Below are 9,307 nucleotides of genomic sequence, written 5' to 3'. Positions count from 1 at the left end.
TCAAGTGTCTTATTTTTCCATAATTATACAATAATATAATCTGCATTTAGTGAACTGTGAGCCAAAACCCTTCACGAAGTGCAATGAAACTTGTAGGATAGCCTTTACTTTGCATAAATTTGGATTCTAGTACGAAAAGTGTAGAGAAAATATCATGGTGCAAAGTTGTACTTTACCCCGGGATACTTTGCACCAAAACATAAATATTAAAAAAAAATATAAGCAAAATAGATAAAAATTTAAAAATGTGTCAGACACGTTACAGGTATATGTGTTATTACATTGCAATAGTTGAAACCTCAGAAAAAGTAAAAAACATGATCTGAATAGACAATTTTTTGAAAAAATGCAGTATTTTGGTGCAATGTATACCCACTTTACGGTATGTTTAAAATTATTCTTTAAATAAATGTATGCAGTTTATATTATTTTTCGACATCTCATCAAAGATGAAGAAGAATATGGAAGTCTGGGCATTTACGGGGCTGACGACCGTCATAGGCTGGTTTGAGTGATCACTTTACACACGTGTAACATTCACCAATTCTACCCATTATTGACAACCACACTACTCAAATTCTAGGAAGTTCTATATATATGAATCAAATTTGAAAAATTATTCTTGAATCATTAGAACTTCACCCAGAGACATCTTTTGGTGAGATGAAAAGAAGCTTTTTATATTCTTCTTCATCTTTGATGATATGTCAAAAAATAATATGAAACTAACTCCTGTAATTGGAGATAATCCAGATTTTGTGAAAAGTATTTTGACACTCTCAAAATGTTGTAAAAAAACTTTGTTTTTAACCACTAATTTATTAGTAATTTTTTTATCCATTGAGTACATGTTCAACCCTGATGATGACAAAGTTCTTGTCAAAACCGGTAGGAGAAAAAAATGTACCAATAAAAAAGTGGTTAAAATAGTTTATACAATGTGCCACAAAGTAACTGCGAAAAACACTCAAAATTCTACTCTATCCTAACCCATATCCGCACCCAACGGTGCATAGGGCACTGCATCTTATCGACGCTTTTTATCTCGATCATTAATTGCATGGGGGTAAGGTGATTTATCCTGCGCTTCTTGTACCAGTCCAGGGTGGTGATTTAAAATTAATATGAGAGTGAAAATCAATTATATCTATTTCCTCCCCTGGGAATCGAATCTAGGACCACCAGTACGGTGGACAAAAAACCTTACCACTACACTATAGAAACGGACATGCAATAGTTATTAATAAAATAACGATACGTATGAATTTTTGTATTTATTTCTTTTTCGTCCAATATTCAATTTCAGGCGTTTAGTCCAGCGAATTATTTACAAAAAAAATATTTACCTAATAATACGTATTTTATTTCAACCCCTACCCTCGAAATAAATTAAACCCATGTACAGTAGACATTTTAAATATTTTAACATTTTGTGGTGTTTTCCTGTCTAGTTAAAACAAGGCAGGAAATGAAAATGAATTTCGTGTTTTTTTAAACATTTATATGAATTTTCATAACATACATGTAATCTTTGATATTTGCCCAATCAAAGTAATAAAAAACCGGGATATCAATTTATTTTATTGCACCGCGACTTTGATAAATTGAACAAAAATCACAAATTGTTTTTCTACCGTTAAACAGAATTTGCAAACAAGTAAACAATATATAAAATAATTACGTGATATTGTTAAATTTATGGGCTCACGATTATTTTATAATCAATTGCAATCAAATAATCTAGCATGAAAATGATTTTTTTTTTTAAATTAAAAACTAACTAACTAACTAACTAACCATCACGCCGCTTCCCCGCAGGGGTAGGCAGAGAGAATAGAACGCCACACCACTCTGTCTTTGCAAACATTCTTCGCCTCTTCCACCTTCATGCATCTCATCATACATACCCGCCGATTATTACGACTCCTAACCTGACCACTTTCAAGTATTTGGCATACCTGATCGTGCCATGTTTTTCATGGCATTTCTTGCCATGTTCAAAAATATTAAAAAAGAGAAATATTAGTGTTTTTATTATTTACACAAAAATTTCAAGTTTATACTTTGTCTGTGAGCCTAAGCGGTTCATTATTAGAAATAGGTATCAAATTGTGGTAGAGTGGATTTGAACCGAGAAACTCTGACTAACCATAGTCCGCGACACTAACCATGGGACCACAACCCGACACATATTAATATACATTTTTATTACAAAACTGATATATTTTATCTTTTGCGTACTTGTCAAATATTTTATTCTAAAACTTTTAGCAAATTTAAAAGAATTACTCTCACATAACACAATGAAGCACCTCCCAGCAAAACACACAAGTCACAATTAATACACTGTATGAAACCGTTTCACAATGCTTGTCGGTTGTGGGTATGCAATGGTTTATCAGCTGTCAACAAGCACGCTGTCCGCCATGAGCAATGTTTTGTTTTATTTCATGTATTACTGTTAACGTTTTGTTAGAATTTCAAAGCGACCGTTGAATAACTTTAGGAGATTTGAGATATTGAATAAACTAATATAATTTTAATATGTAATAGATTGGTAAGAACACCCCCGTATTGGAAGGCAACGTTGTGTCAAAAATACAAAGTAATCGGTGAATATCTTTAAGTGAAGATATTGAGCAAACGAATATTTACTTTTTTACACAACATTTTGAGTGTGCTCAAATACTTGTACCCAAATCTGGGTTTCTCCACTTAAGCGTTATTTTACGTTTTTGGCATCTGAACATAGATGAAGAAGAATATTAAATTCTGGGTGACAGGGCTTACAACCTGTCATAGGCTAATTAAGTGATCAATTTACGAACCTATGCAGGTCACAAGCTTTGTAAATACCCAGACTTCCATATTCTTTTTCATCTATATTAAGATGTCAAAAAAATGTAATAATAACTCCGAAGTGTAAAATACAAAGATTTGTAAAAGAGTATTAGACATATTTCAGCCCCGATAATTCCCAGACTTCCATATTCTTCTTCATCTTTGATGAGATGTCAAAAAATGATACGAAAAATAACTCCTATAATTTGAGATAATCCAGATTTGTGAGCAAGTATTTGGACACACTCAAAATGTTGTAAAGTATTCTCAAAAGACACACTCAAAATGCTGTGAAAATTTAATTTTTATTTATATTGATGATTTATTTTGATTAAATTTGCTTGAGTGCAAGTTTTTTTAAAAAGATGTAACCGTGCCTTTTAATCAGATAAGTACATGCGAACTCATTCCAATTTAGGTGAAAAATACTGTTACTATGGTTATTAATAGGAATTGAGATAATAAATTGTCTGCGAGAAGGTTATTTTTGGGTTTATCGATAGTTATTACTGTAGAAAGTTGAATATCAAGATCCTACTGATTTATTGCAAATCATAAAGAATAAATCATTTTCTTATAAAGCTCTCATTTGCTTTCAGACAATTACTTTTATGTGGACTTTCTCTGACTTTGTGAGGAATTTTACAAACTTTTCTGTGAATTTCAACATGTAAAAAAAATCATATCGCTCACTCCTTTCAAGAACGTCATACATCAAAAAACTTGATTTTTCAGGAGAACGTTTTTAAAGTTTAAAAATATAACACAATGTATTAAAAATAAATATCAAGCCACTTACTGAACTATTTACTGTGCAACACATCTTTTTAGGTAAAACCTGAAGGTTTTTTCTCCATTTGAAAAATATTTAGTTTATTTAAAAAACAAATTTCTCTCTTCAAAATGAAAAAACGAAATTTTCTACCCTGTAGCGGGTAAATATCAAATTAAAAATATGCTTTTTTTGCTGGGATATAGTACATTTTCTGGGCATTCCGAAAACATGCAAAACTGAAAATTGACGATTTTTGATTTATAACGTTCTTGAAAGGAGTGAGCGATATCTGATATCTATAAATATCACTTCATATTAGAATCGTAAACCGATTTTATTTTTATTTTGTGTGTTGATAATTGTATACCAGGGAATTTCACTGTATAAAAACAATTGTAATATTTGTTTTTTGTTTTTACGTTTTCGTATTTACGTTTCGAATGAGATTGTGTTTATTTCATTCGTAGCAAGCAAGATGCATATCTTGAGGTAACGTGAGAAACATATAGCTTTTTAAAGTGTGTTTTTATTAAAATTTAAATTTAAAAGCACGTTAATTTTTTTTTTCATTCAAAGGTATATTTTTCAAATTATTAACTCTCTTAGAATCTCTTGTTCGTCTTCGTAGTGTAATGGTCAGCACGCTCGACTACATGAATGTGCCTTACATACGTACATTATATATTTGAGGAAAACTTTGATAAAAATATACATGTGCACTTCGTAAGCATTTTTCGACCAATTGTATTTACTGACTTAAAGTTTGATGAAATGAACTTATATATTTGCCAATAAGTTTGATGAAATGTATTTATATATTTCCCAAATAAGTTTGATGAAATGAACTTATATATTTGCCAATAAGTTTGATGAAATGTAGAACTTATATATTTGCCAACATAGTTTGATGAAATGTACTTATATATTTGCCAAATTAGTTTGATGAAATGTACTTACTCAGTAAAGTTTGCGCCTGAATCGCCCCCAGCATACACACCACTATCAAAGCTCCATAAAAGGACTTCATGTTGAAATAATACTTTTCGCTAAATTAAACCGACTTGGTTGTAGTCAGAAATGTAACTGATGGATATGATTGGAAATTTTACCATATTTATACTACCGGCAAAATAATATTATTCAATAGATAAAATACAGAATGCAATATTGCTCAACAAGTACTATATGTACATACGTCAGCACGTACATAAACACAAGTGGAAATTTATTACGAAGGGCATACCATATTGACAAGGGATAAAATTAGGTTGTATACATGCATAATATTATAGATCATTGTTCTTTAAAAAATCGTTTGTTCGGCAAGGGCACATGTAATCTGTTTTTGATAATAGGTTTAACCAAGTGTTACCACTGAAAATATATTTTACATTTTTTTTAATATACAAATGTATTATACATTATATAAGATTTTGTTAGAGAAAATTGACACTTTTATTTAAATAATTTAAAATATACTGAAAATATGTTTTACATTTTTTAATATACCCGTGTATTTTACATTATATTAGATTTTGTGAGAGAAAATTGATATTTTTATTTAAATAATTTAAAATATACTGAAAATATATTTTACGTTTTTTTTAAATATACCCTTGGATAATACATTATATAAGATTTTGTTAGAGAAAATTGATACTTTTATTTAAATAATTTAAAATATACTGAACATATATTCTATATTTTTTAATATACCCGTGTATTATACATTATATAAGATTTTGTAAGAGAAATTTGATATTTTTATTTAAATAATTTAAAATTTAATGAAAAAATATTTTGCAATTTTTTTAATGTACCCGTGGATTATACATTGTATAAGATTTTTTTAGAGAAAATTGATACTTTTATTTAAATAATTTAAAATATACTGAACATATATATTTTTTTTTAATATACCCGTGTATTATACATTATATAAGATTTTGTTAGAGAAAATTGATACTTTTATTTAAATAATGAAAAATATACTAAAAATATGTTCTACATTTTTTTTAAATATTCCCGTGTATTATACATTATTTAAGATTATATGAGAGAAAATAGATACTTTTATTTAAATAATTTAAAATATACTGAAAAAATATTTTACATTTTTTTAATATACCCGTGGATTATACATATAAGATTTTGATTAAACATTATATAATATAAGAATCAGAAAATAAAGCTTATTAATTTTTTAATTCAGCTTTACTTTAAATACCACTATTTCTTAAAATCATTTTTAGAAGCATTCAGCATCATTTTCAAACACCGTATGCTCTAAAGACTTCCATATTTTTCATCATCTATGTTGAGATGTCAAAAATGGTGGTGTAATGGTTAGCGTGTTTAGCTACCGTGCTAGAGGTTCCGGGTTCGATTCGAAGGGGGGGGCTGAAAATAAATATAAGTGATTTCACACTATAATATTGATTTCATATTACACTGGACTGGTCCCTGAAGCGCAGGAGTGATCAGCTTGCCTTCATGTAAGTATCGATCAAGATAACTTTGCGTCATATACGATGCAGTGCCCTCTGCACCATTGGGTACGGATAAAGGTTAGAAGAAGTCAATTTGTAGGAATATCTATCAATTTTTTATTTAAGATTTACTCGGTAAATACCACTATTTCTTTAAATCTATAGTGCCACATGTTACGATTTATTCCGCATCATTTTCAAACACCGATACGGTGATACGGCGTTTGAAAATGATACGGAATGCATCGAAACACGTGTCACAATAGATTTTAATAAATAGTTGTATTTACAAAGTAAAGCTTTAATTAAAACTGAGTATCCTTCTTAAAATCTTAATATTACCATAACATTACTTCGATAAATCGATATAACATTTATAATACCGCCTGCGGTGTATTATCGTGTTTCCCTTTTTATTATTTCAACGTAAAGTACGTAGCAACCTCGTAAAGTGAACACGTAGAAAACCGTAAGCGAAGTTAGCGTAACAGCCATATTGTAACTTAGATAAATTTGCTTTTATGAGCTTTCATAAAAGCAGCGGGTGTAAATGGCGTAAGTGTGGCGTGGAAAAAATAAACATTTCCTTCCTAACTAACGACTCCATACATTGTTATTGACGCTACTTAAATGAAAATTACTAGGCTTAATTTTCTTTTTTTGTATTAAATAAAATAAATATCAGTATTTGCTTTACAACATTTTGAGTGTGTCCAAATACTTGACAAAGAAATCTCGGTTTCTACTCTTAGGATTTTTTTTATTTAAATGTAGTTTGGTTGTCAATCTGGGGTAGAATGGTGAATGTTATACTTTACCAGCATATGACATATCGCTCACTTCTTTCAACAACGTCATATATCAAAAACTTAATTTTTCAGGAGATCGTTTTTAAGGTTTAAAAATATAATAAAGTGTTTTAAAAATAAATATCAAGCCACTAATTGAACTTTTTACTGTGCAACAGATCTTTTTAGGCAACACCTGAATGTTTTTTCTCCATTGGACGCCTTACAAAAATATGTGAGCAGGTATTTACACTGACGTAGTACTGATGTAGTACTAAAATGAATATAACGTTTTTATAAAATACAATATAACGTTCAATTCATTTCGTGTAACTTCCGATTTGCTTTATTAAACTGTATTTGATTTGCAAGGCTTCTAATTTGGTTTATAAAACGTCCGATTTTAAGTGGAAAACCTGGAACATATCTGTTACGTAACATGGGAATTTATGAATTAATGTTTAAATCAAACACAGATTTTTTGAGTCTACTAAGTTGTGTTTTATTAAAAACACATAGAAACTAATATTGTGACAATTGTTGACTGTGTTTGATTTAAAAATTAATTCATAAATTAAAATGGAGTTTACACAAATTTTAGTTTCTACAAATTAAACGCCAAATTTTGTCCGCCTCCGTAGTGTAATGGTCAGCACGCTCGGCTACCGTTCTGGAGGTCCCGGGTTCGATTCCCAAGGGGGGTAAAATAAATATAAGTGATTTTTTCACTGTCATATTTATTCAATATTATCCTGGACTGGTACCTGAAGCGGAGGGCTGATCACCTTTCCTTCATGTGTAAACGATCAAGATAACACTGCGTTTATATGACGCAGTGCCCTATGCACCATTGGGGTGCGGATAAGGGTTTTATTATTATTATTTATTAAACGCCAAATCAAAAAATAACATTGGAATTTTTCCTATTAATTCGTAAAAAAATCGATAACCGCATCTAACCGGTTAGATCGACGAAAATAATATTGAAGGACAGGATTTGTTTGCATTTGAAGTAAACAAACTATTTTTTATTTGTGTGCTTCACCGGGAAGCCCTAATTGGGAACAACTGATCAAACAAGTGTTAGTTTACAATGGGTAGTTACATTTTACGTACCTAATTACGAGTCGGAACTAAATTCCATCACCCGCACGTACTCCAAGAAGAATAAACTAATTTATCAAATGATAAACATATCGCTCACTCCTTTCAAGAACGTCATAAAACAAAAATCGTCAATTTTCAGTTGTGCATATTTTTGGAATGCCCAGAAAATGTACTATATCCCAGTGAAAGAGGCATATTTTTAACTTAATATTTACCCGCTACAGGGCAAAAAGTGTTGGTTTTGTATTTTGCAGAAAAGGTATTGTTTAATTCTTCATTTAAATATACATAATATTTTTCAAATGGAGAAAAAACCTTCAGGTTTTACCTAAAAAGATCTGTTGCACAGTAAAAAGTTCAATAAGTGGCTTGATATTTATTTTTAATATATTTTATTATATTCTTAAACTTTAAAAACGTTCTCATGAAAAATCAAGTTTTTTGAGTTATGACGTTCTTGAAAGGAGTGAGAGATATATGATGGAAATCTAATCGTCTCAGGACTATTATTTTTTGATATCTAATCAAAGATGAAGAAGATTATGGAAGTCTGGGCATGTACGGGGCTGACGACTGATCACTTAAACCAGCCTATGACGGTAAATGCACCGTAAATGCACAGACTTCCATATTCTTCTTCATCTATGATGAGATGTCAAAAAATAATATGAAAATAACTTTAATTGGAGATAATCCAGATTTTGTGAACAAGTATTTGGACACACTCAAAATGTTGTATCTCAGGACTATTTATGTATATAGTAATACCGGTGACAATTCATATCCAAGTGAAATATGTCTGAAATATTATATGTGTATATATATATATATATATATATATATATATATATATATATATATATATATATATATATATATATATATATATATATATATATATGATTAACTAACTAACCATCACGTCGCTTTTCCGAAGAGGTAGGCAATAGAGAGGTTGGTAGAGAACGGTACACGAATCTGCCTTTGCAAACAATCTTTGGCCCTTCCACTTTCATGCATCTCTTCATATGTACCCGCCGATTACTCCGACTTGGCATTTTCAAAACATAAGTTTTTTTTTAAATAGTAAAATACACATCATTTGATTGTTACTGATAATATTGTAAAATTACATTATTAATTTTGTAAAATCGTTAAAGTAAATCCGTAAGTTTTTTTGTATTATTCATGTATATTTAAATGTTCAGATGTATGTACTCGTATGTATTTTAATCCGCATTCGTAGTGCACTGATTACTTTAACTATATCGCTCACTCCTTTCAACAACGTCATATATCAAAAATTG

The sequence above is a fragment of the Brachycentrus maculatus genome, unplaced genomic scaffold (assembly GCF_059751285.1).
Source record: "Brachycentrus maculatus isolate JH-2025_06_01 unplaced genomic scaffold, ASM5975128v1 h1tg000234l, whole genome shotgun sequence".
Lineage (NCBI taxonomy): Eukaryota > Metazoa > Arthropoda > Insecta > Trichoptera > Brachycentridae > Brachycentrus > Brachycentrus maculatus.
Note: the sequence above shows the minus strand (reverse complement) of the source record.